Genomic DNA, 16,659 nt, shown 5'->3' with positions numbered 1-16,659 from the left:
TATACATGTATCACCATCACCTAGAATTGTTCTTAGAACATGTTTTCTCATGGTTTGTACTTTCCAAACTTCTAGAGACCTTGGGGATTATATTGATTTACTAGAAGGCCATTATGGGTAAGGGAAGGCAAGTGGGAGGCTCAGCGGGCATGGTTCAGGGACCCTCACTCATACCTCTGTTTCAGTCAGAGAACTCCATTTTTTTTTTTTTTTTTTTTTACCAAGAAAGCATAGAATCCAAGGGAAGAAAGTATTTCAAGGAGTAGGGAGTGATCAACCATTTCAAATCTTAGGAGCATTCAAATAGCCTCCAAGGAAAATGTGGAGGTTTAAAAGTTTATTGGCCTTTTCAGAGAAGGTAGGAATCCTAAGCAGTGGTGACTTTATAGCTATGATTCAGAGTGTTGGGGCAGCAGCCCAAGGGTCTGACCAATGGGGTGTCATGAAACCATCTATCAGGAGCTGTAGATAGGATCAAAAAATCAGACATGGAGGAATAGCCATCCTAGCTCCCGGGACCCTATTCTCCATGAGGATCAAGGCCTTTTACTTTATCTCATTTACCCATAGAAGGAAATTAAACCCTATGGAGTTTCTACAAGGTGTTAGTTAAAGAAAAAATCGAGTATAATGTTGTGCCAGAGCAACTAGAGGATTAGGCACAGTGGTGTAAAATCAGTGGCTGGTAAATTAGATGGGTCAGTGATCAAGCAAGTTTTTGGACAGCAGCTAAATCATGCTACTGCAAGCCAGGGCTGGAAAGTAGCTAGGGCCGAGGAGGTTATCAAAGGCAGTGATCAAGAAGTGAAATTATCAAAGTGAGACAAAAGGGACCAAATTCATGGACAAAGGGGAAAGTCAACCAAAGAGCTGCCCAGTGGAGAGTAGGGGTAGAGATCAAAGAATTAGGTTGGATTTCACCATCCCTGAGAACCTCTGTAATTCTGACATGTTATCATTCTGTCTAGTGAACACACTATGAAGCATTGCCTTTGAAAATTTTTTCTTAGATATGACCATGCCTTCAAGGATCATGTAGTTCATGGGAAAGAATAGGATAGGATCTAAGCAACAAATTAGGAGATTTATAGAGTTTGCCTTCCAGGCATCCAATGCTCCTTTCCCCAAAATCTGCTGTCAAATGGAAAGAATCTTATACACTTTGCCATAATGTCTGCTATGTTACTCCAGGAGGATCTGATCTGACATTTTAACTTTCAAATGACAAAATTTCTAGGCTCAGTGATAGGTCAGTGACCTTTTTTGAATACTTTAATTACACACACCATGTTTGCTGGTGTTTCTCAAAGGGTGGCCTACTGACCAACTGTATTGAACTCACTTGAAGGGCCATATTTAAACTGTGGATTAACAGACATTCTACCAAATTAGCTGATTCAGAATATTTGAGGGCAAGACCTGGGAATCTGCATTTTAACATACCTACCAGGTAATATTTATCCACAAGTTTGAAAACTACTGACGTGTGAAGTCATCCACTCAGCTTCTTCGTTGAGGCTAGTCTTGAGGTGAGATGTGATAAACAAGAGCAGCTTAAATAGATTTCTTCCCTAGAGTGGATAGTATACATGTGTGACATATTAAATATAGTTTGTTTATTTAACCCACAGTGAGTGTAGGTTTACTGCTATTGGATGACACCCTTGTTTCTGGTTGCTTTTAAACAATTTTCACATATTTCTGAATCCCATTTTTACTTTTGTTTAAATATGTTCTGAGTGCAGAACATATTTAAGTGTGGTGGGATTTTTTAAAGAACTGTTTTTAGTGGATCTAAGATTCATTAACCACAGCTCCTGTGAGCACAGACAGAATACCAGTTTCACCTTATTTTCATGTACCATGCAATGAGGGATAAACTGAGGGAAATGCACTCCAAATTTCTTTTCTTCCATAATTATGTTATCTGAAGTTTGGGGAGATATCTGGAAGAAAGCACTAAACTTAGGGGAAAAGGCATTTAAATCATATCCAAGTACTAAATAATGAAAACATTGACCTCTTGATGGCTAGGATTGATCTTACAATGGTGGGGAAGAACAAAAACTGCCATTATCATGAAGGTGATTTAGGGATAGAAGTCTGACCTTTCTTCATTCTGTGAAAGTTACATTGTTAAAGACTCGGTAAATTATGACACTGCTGAAGTGAAATATTATTATTATGTTCCATAGGGTTTTTTCTCTAAAGAAAATTCTTGATCCTTTAATTTGCTTCTTCATGGAGTCTAATAGACAGGCTAACAAAAAAGTACAGACATTATGAAATGCTAAACCTAGGCAGAGAAAATAAAATGTTTCTAGAAAAACAAACACTGCCCCCCACCTCCTCACCAGCAAAGACCCATTTTACTTTGGTTCTATCCTTAGAAATATGACTAAGCCTCCCAATCCCAAAAGCTGCTAGGGTGGGAGTTGGAGGGACTGTGAGAGGTTAGGCTATTGTTTTGAAAAGTATGCTGGCAGATTACCCAGTCAACAGTTACTTACTGAATGCCCTTAGTATGCCCAATATTGTGGTTAATGCTATATTAAGATCACCTCAGTTTATTCCTTTCTGCGTTTTTTTTTCTTGAAACGGAAGAAATAATGCAGACATTAGCTTCGCCTATGAGTCACCTGAATCGTGCGTTTGATGGGTTCAACAAGTCAGTAAAATTTGACTTTTGGCATTTATTAGAATTACCTCTGCTCCTTTCCAGTCACTGACTTCAGTTAGTTGAAATCAATCAGTCAGCATTCTGAATTTGGTCAGCCTGATTTGTACATGTAGACATAGCCTTTGGTGTTCAAAAAACTAACGCTTAACAAAATATCCCACGCTACCCAGCTTCAGTTGAATAGCTTGAGTCACTCTCAACAAGTCAAATTGGAGACAGGAAGAAGTCTTGCCTTGGGTCATTCAACTCAAGGATTGAACTCCCAGGCAATATCAACCCTGATAAAATATGAGGCTAGATAAAACACGGTGCAAGAGGATCATTTTGAGGACTGATCAAGTGTTGGAAGGCACTCTTTATTGCCATTGAGATTTCAAGGCAGAACAGAGGCTAATAGTCTCTTTGGTGGTTATCTTGGGGTAGGTGTGACTTCAGGGTCATAGATAAATAAAGATGATTACCATCTGTATACCCAGACACCATACAGTCCCTCCACTCTGCAAATTCCCGTTATGCCCATCCAACAAGATTTTATTACAAGTCAATAAATAGGAGGGAAAGAGAGTGATTGTAGCTGATGCTCTGAGGCAGAAGGAAAGGAACACAGCTGCATTTAATTGTGTCCTGACTGTTGTGTTTGACTTCAGGTTTGCATTCAGTTAATAATAATTTGTTTCTCAAGCAAGTTTTAGGTCTCCCTTCATAACTGACTCTTCAATCTACCTTCTCAAATGGCCTTTCAGTGCTTAACGAGCTTACAACAGTGGTCTCCTGTGAGATAATAGCAATAAAGTTAAAAGGAGGGAATCATGAATCACAAGCTTTGTTCACGGGCCATGGTTTTTCCCAGGTGTTAGCCTTAAGCTGCTAATTAATGGTCACCTCATCAATCAGCTAGGTAGATAGACACTTGCCTGCTTGCTCAGCCCAGAGGAGGACCTAGCCTAGTGCATCTGTAGTCCTCTGCCACTTTGGGTTAATATCAATCTAACTACCATGCCTGCCTCTTTATTTATTCTGATGGAATAAGTAGGAGAAATGATAAAATATGAATATAGGATGGTGAAAATGAGGTACAGAAAAGAATAATAAGGCTGTCCACTGTCAGGTTCAAGGTTATGGTTGGTAGTTAAGATAGGAACACTTGGAGAGCTTGGCAACTTGTGTGAATATGGCAATGAGTCTGTGAAAACATAGACCATTGAAAACACATGGCCTATTATCTTGGAACACTTGGTCCTTAAGAATATAATCCTAAAAGAAAAAAAAAAAAAAGGAGTGTGGCATAATGTCTTCAGCACTATATTTTCAACTCAGATCTTGCCCACTACTGCTGGAAATCCCAGAGGGTTGTGGCCCAGTTAGCAGTGGCCTTCTTCTAGTGGGGATAATAAAGTGAGGAAGTAATTATTATGCTCTCATTGTAGACCTAGAACTGTGTTATACACAGTAGGGATCTGGGGAATAAAATAATAATAAGAAAGGCAAGATTCTTGCTCACAATTAGCTTCCAGTGTAATAGGGGGGTGCCTTATATACATACAGAACAATGCACAAATCATTGATTCTTAGAAACTTAAGGGACCTTAAAAAGCATTTAATTCAACCTACATTCTGATGCTTAAATACTCCTTAACCGTATCAGTCAAGAGGTTGCATGATATCTGTTTGAATACTCAATAGTAATAGGGATCTAATTAGTTCTGGAGGTCATCTACTTGGTATTCAGACAGCTGACTTTTAGAATGTAGTTGCTTGTGTAGGGCTCAACTCTGCTTTCCTGGAGTAGCCACCAAGTTCTTTTCCTTAAGATCACTCATCACAAGTATACTTCTTCTTCCACATGATATTGAAAATTAGCAGCTCTGCATCATGGAAACTTCTCTTATTATTTTTCAAAAAACATAACTTGTTCCTTCAACAATTCTAAGACAATGAATAAGCAAACACAAAAATTTGTGACACAGTCATTAATATAGGAGTTCAGAGGAAGGAGAGTTGAATTGATCTGGGTTGTCAAGAAAAATGAGGAGGTGGTACTTGAATTATTTGTTTACTTGTTTATTTTCTGTTTCTCCAACTAGAATGTAAGCTGCATGAGGACAAGAACTCTGTCTTATCTATCATTGTGTTTCCAGAACCTAAAATTGTACTTTGTAAGTAGTGGGAGTTCGATAAAAATGGCATGATTTAGAGAAAATTACCCAAGGAATGTTTCTTTGACCTATCTTACCAGAAGATAAACCATAACTTTGAAACCACTGTGTGAAAAGATACTTACTGGGATAGGCTTCCTGCATATAGTGAGTAACTGACATAAGTACAACAGCTGAAATAGCCAAAGTCCCCTGGAAAGTGGACACTGACTTATACAGTCTATAAACTAATGGCTGGAAAGTTTGCCAAGAGGTCTTATCTGCTGGGAGTCTCCAAGTGAGAATAACCAAAGCATTTATTATAGTTTTGGTATTAATTTCATTTTTTGTAGATTCTTACTGACTGGAAATTACAAAGGGCGAAGAGCAAAAGATAGGGAGATCAGAGTTTGTTGCTTTAGCCACCCTACCAAACTTTGCCCCCCACCGAGCTTCCCACTTCTTTTTAAAGGTAGTGTCATGTTGTTCAGCCAAAGATCACCTGGAACACACCTGTAATGGAGTAAGCTGGGTTTAATACTCCTGGCAAGTAGGGAGAACACAAACCATGGAGAACCACGGGGGTGTCTCAGTGAGAGAGCATTAGAAAGGACTTATTATAGGATTTGGGCTTTGGTTAGGTGATTTGGGGGAGGGTCCAAGGAAGCAAGGATTCTCTCTGGTGGGTGCTGTCAGGAAATGGGAACAGTTCTTTCAGTGGGTATCTCAATAAATCTTATCTACAGGGAGGACAGATTAGAGTGAGGCTAAAGCTGTAATTGGTAAAGAAGCAGTGGTCACTTATATTAGCCAGGAGAGAAAGATATTAAGTATTTTGTGATTTGGGAAATACTCTTTTTTTTGTTGTTTTTAGATAAAATTTATGAAGTTTTTTCTCTTTACTGTGGTCACAGAGTGACCTTGTCTAATCTTGGCATTCTGTGAGATTGTTTATACCCAGCAGGAGAACAACATGGCCTAGCCATGAGCACCAGGCCAGGTTCTAACAACACTTAAGCCTAAGTGTCAGACCTATTCCTGGAAATCAGGGCTGTTTTTTCTTAGCAGCAAAAGCATGACGGAAACAGGAGGTGGCTTCTGTCAATATAATGGTGATGTTTCCTCTTCTCCAAATTAACCGTTCACCAGGCACTGACACTGTACTCAACTAAGGGAGGATCTTGCCCAGATGATTTTGCCAATGTAAATTATTGATGAATTTTTGCTTTTCATGAGGTCAGTAGATACCCACAGGTGCTACTACAATATTTTGCCACAGTCTCTCTGTGGTCTCCAAGATGATTTTGAAGTGCATTCACAGAATTGCATTGCTCAATGTGGTCTCTCTGTCCCTATTCACTATCCCAATTTTTGCTCTTCTTCTCAATCATTTTTGAATGAAAAAGATACAAATGCTTTCCACTCAGCATACTGGGGTCCCTCTCACTAAGCACAAACTAATTGCTGCACTTACCTACACAGCCTCTGCTGCTGCAGTTATAAAGACTATTAGTGCTTGCTGAGAATTCATTCTACATAATCGATTAGGCTATGTTCTACCTTTAGGTTCATTTAGGAACATCCTCCCCTTTGTTGCAGATAATTAATATCATTTGACCACCTGCAAAACATTCTAAACTGGCCAGTGAAAAGGCAGAAAGAACAATTAATTTTTACTTGTGGTAGGTCTTCTGGGTAAGATTTGCTGCATCTTGTACAGTGCTGGTGTTTGGACAATGATTAATTAAAGAGAACAGAAAATAGATCCGGTGGAACAACCTCCTCCTGCTTCCCTAATGTTCCATGGTTTTAGGAGGTTTGGACAATTTTACTGTGTGCCCCTCCCATCATGAATGAGCTTCCAAAGCTAGGACTCTGTATTAACCATGGGAGTCTTTTGGTTCTTAGGCACAAAGACTGAGATGTTTACATAAAGACCTCACAAACATAACTGAGCCTTAGGGAAATCTGTGACAGTGGAGAGAAGATGGATGAAGTGACAGGGTTGTTGGAAGTTGAAGACTGGGTCTAGGAAATAAGAGTTGATTTGCATGTGAGTGGCCAGATTGATTCCATTGGAGCCCCCAAATAGCAAACCGTTTCTCAGTCTTTACCTTTCACCAGACCATAGTAATGAACCATAGGAAATGTTATTGACTGAATTGCTTGGTCATTTTTGATCTACCTAGTCATACAATCAAAACAGGTTCAGAAAAAATGATAAAATAGTACACATCTTTGATTCCTTCCCACTTGTCCTTTGGGTGCTGTTTCCATGTTTCGTGTATCTCTTCCCTGTTGCTGAGTGCCCCCAGTTGCCCCTAAGATGCGTCAGGACCAACCACTCCCACACACATGCACATTGTAGCTGTTCTCAGAACCTAGATATTCTGTCTTCAAATTTTCCTTTTCCATTTCCCATTTACAAAGGGACTTCTTTTAAAACACTTGAAAACTTGTACAAACTAATTTATGTCAATACTGATAAGGAATTACTGTGTTTGCCTTCCATGGATATTTGCATTTTAGTGCATGTGACCCACTTTGCTTTATCCCAAAAGAATAACTCTAATGGTGAAATTTCAGGAATTCTGTTATGTTAGAGATGGGGAATATCTTTAGTTTGAGGGGCATCCTGATATTCCATATACCAAAGCATTTAGACTGTCATAGACTCCAGCTATAAGTGAAGCCAACTCATATCATGTAAATAAAACCTTTAAGGAGACAGTATCATGGGACTCCCTTAAAAGTCAGCCAGCAGAGAAACAATCAGGGAGAGTGATGGTTAATTTATGTGTCAACTTGATTGGGCCATGGAATAGCCAGACATTTGGCCAAACATTATTCTGGGTGTCTCTGTGAGGGTCTGGATGTGATTAACATTTGAATGGGTAGACTAAGTAAAGCAGATTGCCCTCCCTGATGTGGGTTAGCCTCATCTAATCAACTGAAGATCTGAATACTACACAAAGGCTGGGTAAGAGGAACTCCTCTAGGCTGACTACTTGAGCTGGGACATTGGTCTTTTCCAGCCTATGAACTCAGGTGAAACACTGGCCATTCTTCAGTCTAGAGCCTGCCAGCTTTTAGACTGGAACTTCTGTCATTGGCTCTCCTGGTTCTCAGGCCTTTGGACTCAGACTGGAACTACACATTGGCTCTTCTGGATCCCCAGCTTATTGACTGTAGATCTTGGGATTTCTCAGCCTCCATAACTGCATGAGTGTGTGTGCATGTGTGTGTGTGTGTGTGTGTGTGTATATAAAATATAATTTTACAATATTCTGTTTCTCTTGAGAATCCTATTGGTTCATGGTTTCTGTTTGGTTCTGTTTCTCTTGAGAACCTTATCTAATACAGAGAGTTTACTCTTTTCTGAAAAATGGTAAGATTGTGTGTAATTAGAAGAATTCAGTAAAAATATTTTTTTCAGGTTTTCCTACCTGCCATAGTTATTTCAACTTCAGATTGAATAGACTAATCAACTTAGGCAAATACTGATTTGGTCAAGTTGCTGACTGGTTGTAGTGCAACAACCAAGTAGTTCAGGCAAGCTAGTCATTATAATCAAACCACTATTCATCTTAGTTCTTTTTTTTTAAATTAATCATTTATTTATTTATTTATTTATTTTTGGCTGCGTTGGGTCTTTGTTGCTGCGCACGGGCTTTCTGTAGTTGTGGCGAGAGGGGGCTACTCTTCATTGTGGTGCGTGGGCTTCTCACTGAGGTGTCTTCTCCTTGAGGAGCACAGGCTGTAGGCGTGCGGGCTTCAGTAGTTGTGGCTCGCGGGCTCTCGAGCGCAGGCTCAGTAGTTGTGGTGCTCCAGCTTAGTTGCTCTGCGGCATGTGGGATCTTCCTGGATCAGGACTCGAACCCATGTCCCCTGCATTGGAAGGCGGATTCTCAACCACTGTGCCACCAGGGAAGTCCCTTCATCTTAGTTCTTATTAACTAACTCAAACCTTCTTCAGCTGGTCAAGACAGTCGAAACCAGCCAAAGAAGTAGTTTGAATTAATGTATCCTCGGTAGGAGCTATATAAGCTAGTTAAGAGATATAACAAAACTTCACCGGGGGAACAAAAAGGCAATCTTTGACTGACATGACTGCAAATCAAGCAAAGGAGTCACAATGGTTTGTCAATCTACACCCAAGTTTTATCCAGCCCTGGTTAAGTTTAATCCATCCTTCATTTTGATTAATTTTGAATTATTTGATCATTTTTTCTGAATTAACCAATCAATCTCATAGTTTCATAAAGAAACGCACTTAGAATGGGCTACATTTTTCAGCTCTACTTAACGAGGGACCATGGACATAGGTAGCACATGAATAAGGGGGCCTATGAACCTCTAAGATGGTCAAGGGAAACTGTTACATGATTGAACTAAATGGCTATTACAAAACTCTTTAGTAAGGATTATTACTAACTATTACATGATGAACTAAATGAAAGAACCAGATCACACTAAACTTGTTAGTTTCTTGAAACTAACTTGATCTGTTTCCTTCAGCTGTCCATACTAGAAAAGACCCTGCTGAATAGAATCAACTCAGGAAAATGGTATTACACAGTCAGGCTGGTTTGTTGGTCATCCCTCACTGCCAGTATAAAACCAAATATTCAAAGCAACGTATCAGAAAAAGTAATAAAAGAGAAAAATGGTTACAACTTCCTACCTGATCTCAAAAGATTTTATTCATAAGAAAAGAATCCCATATCCTGAAGAAACATTAATTCAATTCATGTTCTACTCCTTTGAGGATTACAGTATAAATTCTTTCCCCATTGCCTGGCTCCTGCCCTGAATAAATTTCAAAGATTCTTTTCTTCCTCAAAGAAAAGCAAATTAAGATTTTTGCTTCTCCCTCAAAAGCTAACCATGTCACAGCAGACCAGAATTGTGTCAGAATATAACTTGAATACTATAGGTAGGCTGCAAAAAACCAAACCAAAACAAAAACACCAACTTTTTTCCCCAAGGTTTTGGGGTTAGGTAGATAAAAGCTATTTGAAGCATAATATAATCAAGAAACAACTCAGAGGCAGAGTGTGCAAATTCAGTCCTGCAGTTTTCTACTTTGAGAATTCCTATGGTTAATGCTTAAACCCAGGCTGATATCTCCCTGCCATCCTGCATTCTGTCCACCTGTATCTGGAAGGAAGAACAGTATACTACACTATAGTGCCATATTTTTCAAACTGTGGGTCACATAATGAGTTGTGAAATTTAGTAGGAAAAGGTTCACTTTTTTTCCCCTTTCCCTTTTTCTTTCTTTCTTTCTTTCTTTCTTTCTTTCTTTTTCTTTCTTTTCTTTTCTTTCTTTCTTTCTTTCTTTCTTTTTCTTTCTTTCTTTCTTTCTTTCTCTCTCTCTCTCTTTCTTTCTTTCTTCCTTTCTTTCTTTTCTTTCTTTCTCTCTCTCTCTCTTTCTTCTTCTTTTTCTTTTGAAACAGAATAGAGTAGAAAATATTAGAGTGCATTGCCCACAGTAATGGTATTATTTTATGAAATTTTTATGTCAGTTATGTGATCATAGTCTGTGTGTGTGTGTGTGTGTGTTTATACTGGGTCATATGTAAAATATATTTCTTACTGAGGCTTGTGGTCAAAAAAGTTTGAAAGATACAGCTCTAATGGAAGAAACATGAATTTTACAGTCACACAAATCTGGATTCCAGAAGTGTACCCAGGGTTGGAGGCAGGAGGAAGATTGGTAGGAGTGATTCTCCCATGCAGGAAGAGAAATTATTTAGAATTAAATAATTCTAAATTATTATAATTGCTAGCTCATATTAATAATAAAAAAGAACTACTAAAGTCAGTCTTATTATTCTTTTAAAATTCTTTCCTGATGATGTACTTCCTTATTGCCCATACCCAGGATACAGTGCCTAATACATGGTAGGTGCACAACAAATATTTTTGAGTAAATAAACCCAAGATTCCTTTGGGCTTTTTACCAGTCATGCCATAATTTGGGCTCATATTGACATTGTGGTCAACATAGACTTCCATTCTTTTTTGTGTGTGTGTGTGAATCTCTGGAAAGTCTCCTCTCAGTTTGCCTTTGTTCACTTGATTTTTTTAATATACAGTTGACCCTTTAGCAACGAGGGAGTTAGGAGCACTGACCCTCTGAGCAGTCAAAAATCTGCATATAACTTATAGTTGGCCTTCCCATACATGGTTCCTCTATACCTGTGATTCTACCGTATCCACAGTTCTCCATCCATGGATTCAGCCAATAGTAGATCATGTAGTACTGTAGTATTTATTGAGAAAAATCCATATATAAGTAGACCCATGCAGTTTAAACCCATGTTGTTCAAGGGTCAACTGTACATCAGAATCTCCTTTAGTTTGGCTCTGTTGATTTGGGATACTTGTTGTATCCTATTGAATAATTTGAATCTTAATTCTGTTTTACCTTTCTCTCCCTGTTTAATGAACCGGGGGCAGAAAGTAAAACAAAATAAAAGTGAAGAATTATCAATTAAAAAATTCCAACTAGAGGAACAGCAACAAGATGCCCTTCATACTTTTATCTGAACTTGACTCAAAACTATCAAACCAAATAAAATCAAATAATGTGCTGCAAAAATCATATGCATTATAAACCGAGTATTCAGACATTATGCATTTAGTTCATTCAGTTTGGATTGATAATTCTGTTGGTTGCCTATATGGTAGATTCTCAAGGATTTGAGATGGCACCTTTTGCCCTATCTGGTTGTCCCCCAAATGTGCACCTTCAGTTAAAAAGGACATGCCTGACTTAGCACAGAGTTAACTTGCTACTAATCAATCACCCCTAAGCACTATTGATGGGGACTGAAAGGGCAAAAACATGGTCTGTACATCAGAGAGTGAATCAGGAGGTGGCTGACTTAGGAGACAATTGCTGAGAATACTGAAATTTAAGAGTAAACTGATTTCTAAATACTAAGATTCTGATGTCATATAATTCAGAACTCATACAGCATTCTCTTGTAGATAAGTTTACCTTCTAAGCTTGTCGATTTCTGTTCTCTTTAGTCTTTCAGTTTAAAATACCCTAAAGGCCATTGTTCATTCTCCTTTTTTCCTTCCCATCTGATCTGAGGAAAGAGTTCTCTCTTTCTTTGGAGTCAGTCAGAACTAGGTTCAAATTCTGACTCTGCTTCTTACTTGCTCATTTTGCTCAACAGTAAAATATCATGTATTTAGTACTCCAAAATGTTTCCTATCTATTTTTTTCATCTTCTCTCACAATATCTTTCAAACTTGTTCCTTTCTTTCCATTGCTACTGCTACCATTTATCACCTCATACTCAAAATACTGAAATAAGTTCCTAGATCAATGGGATTTTAACCTTTTTACTGTCTCAACATACTGGGGATATGACAGGCTCTTATCAGCTTATCAGTAAAGTGGTTCCCTATTGTAGTGATCATCATCTGGACATTTATTGGGGGAAAGGAATTTATCAGATTCTAAAGGAGAAAGAGCAAATGAACAAACAAACAACAAGCCCCCAGAAATTCTAATTCACTCCTACAGGCAGTTGCCCACATCTCATATTGAGAATCATTGTCAACTTTCCTGACTAGAAGATCTCCCAAATTTTGGTCCTATCTACATATAACAACAGCTATACATATAAAATTAGCTAATAATAACTGACACTCATACAGAACTTTGCAGTATTAAAACTCTTTCATATATACGGTCTCACTTAATTTCCCAATAACACACCATATGGTAGGTATTGTTATCCCCATTCCACTGATGAGAAAGTCGGCTCAGAAGAGTTATATAAACTGACCTAGATAGTATGTGGCAAAGTAGAATTGAAACCTAGGTAAGTCTGGCCACAGAATACATAGCCTGGGTCCTGGTAGCTGTTGGCACTCACTGGTTCCCAATATTGCCTCCATCTCTGGTCTTTGGCTTCTGGGCTCTCTAGTTTGATTAATACCTTTAGTTAACACATTTACTTCTCAGATTGCATTGGTTGATCTGGGGTCCTTATCTGGCATGGCTCTAGTTTCTGTTCAGGTCCCTGTATCATGCCACTGCTACATAAGGCCTATGTCAGACTGTTCCTTCAGACTAGGAGTGGCCTTGTTCCTCTCCTCTCCCATTACTTCAAGTCCTCAATCCTTCAAGGCCTTGCTAGGGTCTTAGTCTCCATGAAGCCTTCTCTGAACAATTCAACTCAGTTTCACTCCCTTAAGCATTTGTTTGTACTGAATAAGTGAGCATTTTATCATGAATGTCTTTCCTAGTAATTGTTTCATGGGAGTTCATTGTCTATTCACTAGAGTGTAGATTCTTTGTTGCTAAGCACTGTGTCTTATACATTATTGTACTCATAATGTCTGATACAATGGTAGAGACTCATACATACTTATAGATTGAGTGATTCCAAATGGGACAACATTGATGAAAATAAAATGAACATGACCACCTCTTGAATACATGGTCTGAAATGCTTCTCAAACATGAGAACCTCCATGGGAATCTTAAGGATTTTAGAACCTGTCCAGATATTATTTTTTGGGCTGCATTCATTGCATGCCATGTTGACAGACTTTGAGATGACGTCTTGATGCTGGAGCAGAGCCCAAGGAGGGCTGACTTTATGATACAATAAATGTCATTTTCTAATTTTTCTATGACTTTTTTAGAAACTTGTATTGAGAACATCTTGGAGCCTTTCTAATCTCCAAGATATCTGGAAACCATTTGCACCCATTCTCCTCAATTCTATGCTGCTGCTTACACTCTCAGTGCTTATCACAGTGGGAGACACATAGCAGGCACTTCATAAAATTTTGGTGAATTATTTTTTAATATTTACTTCTTTTGCTATATGAGGCAGTATAGGAGAGTGGCTAAGAGCATACTCTGGAGTATGGGTTGAGTTCAAGCATCAGTTTTAGCACTTATTAATCCTATGACCTTAAGAAAGTCACTTTACCATTCTGTATCTCAGTTTCCTCACCTATAAAATGGGAATAGCAATAATAACTACACCCCAGGGTTTTTGTGTCTATTAGCTACAATAAATCTATATAATAAAATTCATATCCAGTGCCTGGAACATAGCAAGTTTTTCTTGATATTAGCATTTTCCTTTTCTCTGCAGCCAATATCTCTGTCTTATTTCACTGATTGTCCGTTTCTTCTGCAAAATGGGACCAGTGTTTATATATGGTACCTTCTAATTGTGTCTCAGGTAGCCCGTCTCTCATTGAGATATTTCCTCAGTGTGCTGAATCCTTAATATCTGTAATTACTATAGAATTAACTGCTGAAATGCACCCTCATATAGTAGTGTGAATGTGCAGCTGAAAGTTGGGCCATTAAGAAAACAGTACGGAAAAAGTAATAAAGTTGAATCGATTTGCATTATTCATGCATCATTCTTAATGTCTTTAAATAGTTCCGTTTATTGGGTTTAGTAAACTCAGAGCAAGGTTGATACGTTGCCTGGATATTTTAGTGGTTTTCCAACTTTAAACTAACTGTTCTCTAAATCTTCCTCTGCAGCTGCTAGTTGAAGCCAGTCTAATATATTCATTGATGGGTATCAGACTAAATCATTTTCCTGACTGAAGAACCCAAAAAGCGTCTTATATTAAAAAAAAGATTTTCCTTTTTTTTTTGAGTGAGGCATTTGAGTGATAGATACTATATATGTATTCACGCTGCACCTTCCCTCCCAATTTTGAAGAGTTAATATGATACTTTTCCCTTACTTCTCCTTCACTCAATAGAAATCTGAGTCATTCTATATGCTGGAAGGCAAAAAAGTGTACTTTAGCCATTGTTTACACCTCCTCAGTTGCTCTGACAAACCCTATTGTGGCAATGCTGGTGACAGATGATACTATAGACTGTAACTTCTGGCTTCATGAAAAAAGAATAAAGGGATTTCGCCCTATAATTATATTTTACCATTGAGTGTTAAAATTCCTGTTAGAATGGGATAGGGGATGAGACTAGATAATGCAAGTAAACATGGGGCTGCATAGCGTAATTGGTAAGCTCGTGTACTTTGGAGCCAATATGCCTGGAGAAACCCTGGCTCTGCCATTTCCTGTGTTGCCTTTGCAAGTTACTTAACCTCTTTGTGCCTCAGTTTCTACATCTGTAAATGAGTTAGTAAACGTAAAGTATTTGCAGGAGTACGTGGCACATAGTGAGTGTTCAGTAGATAGATCTGTTATCACTCATGGGTAATGTATGAAGCTTTGTTGATGACAGAGAGTTGTATCTAGAGAACTTTCTAAGGAAACTTCTGGCAAGGTCTTAGTTCACAGCTGGTGCTGAATTAGAATTTACCTATAGGCAAAATCTGGTTGCACTCTACCTATGCAATTGGAGAATCCAATTTCTTAATAGAATGTGATGGTTAAGATGAGCCTGAAGAAGATTATTTCCCTCTGGCTATAGTTGTCACATGTTGACTTTGGAAACACACTCTGAAAATCTCACTGTAACTGTAAATATAAACGATAGCACAGCACAGTGGAAAGGGCATGGATTTGACTTCCATTTCTAGAAATATCATATACTAGATAATCCGGAAACTCTCACCCCACTCCTAGCTACAAAACACCAGAAATGCTGGCTAAAATTAACTTACTCATTTGCCAAATATTATTGAACACCTTTCCTATGTACCAGGTAGTGTTCTAAGTGCTGTGGAAGTGAACCAAACAGACACAAGTTCCTGACCTTGTGGAGTTTACATTTTGATGAATAGAACAAACAGTTTTCAAGGCGTAGTTGAGTTTTCAAGACAGAAATACATTTCCAGGGGTTAAACACAAAGAGGAAACTATAAACTAGAGTGATACCCATGGGTTAGCACTGGTTTCCCTGGGTATGTTGGAAGTTTGGATATTGGTAACCAAGGTCTGTGTTTTAACACCCATGCATAGTGTCAGAGTTGAGACTGAGACCTCCATGTAAAACTAGGTCTATTAAAGTATTTTATGTGCAGTGAAAGCATGTACTAGGAAAACTCTTCTCCTTAGCAGAAGATGTCAAGGGAGTTTGTCTGTCTCAGGCAAAGAAAAATGTTTTGGCAGAGAAAAATGTCTTTTCTGAGAATTTGTAATCATGGGCTTGCCCTTAGGTGGCCTTGGAATTTGAATTTAAACTCTTTTCATAGTCCAGAAATATAAGGCAAAAAACAATAATACGAGGTGCTGGCATTTGCTGCGAGGTGTTCCACGTGAGAAATTCTACCATCATATCCAAATTCCAGCCAGCAGGAGTAAGGACAGGGAGATAAGGCTGTCAAATCCTCTGTGATGGCTAGACCTGCCACAGACATTTTGAATCCTGAGGTAGAAGCCCAAAGTTGAGAATTACAGAACAACAAGGTAGATTTGTATCTGGGTTTTTGATAATCATGGAGTTACCGTACTGGCCCTTAATGTCCTACATTAAGAAAGAAATATGCTTCTATTTTGTTTACACTTTTTTGTTATTTGCAGCTAATTCTAATACTAATTAATACAAATAGTGTGAATAAAACAAAGGCGTTTTCAAATAAACAGGAACTTAGAGGTTACTTTTAAGAGACTATCACTGCAAGAACTACTAAAGCATATACTTCAGGAAGAAGGAAATTGAACTGAGAAGAAAGGAATAAGATGCAAAGCAGATTTTTGAACAAATAAGTTGGTGTATGTGTAAGTAAATCAAAAGCAGCATTGATGACATAAAACAATTATAATAGTCCTGAAAGAGTATGGATTTTAGAGTTGGAGACAAGGGATCAAATCCAAGCTTGACCATTTACTTTTTGTGGGACCAAAGACAAATTACTTGACCTCTTT

The sequence above is a fragment of the Eubalaena glacialis genome, chromosome X (genome assembly GCF_028564815.1).
Source record: "Eubalaena glacialis isolate mEubGla1 chromosome X, mEubGla1.1.hap2.+ XY, whole genome shotgun sequence".
Lineage (NCBI taxonomy): Eukaryota > Metazoa > Chordata > Mammalia > Artiodactyla > Balaenidae > Eubalaena > Eubalaena glacialis.
The sequence above is the reverse complement of the archived record's forward strand: the minus strand, read 5'-3'. Positions refer to the sequence as shown.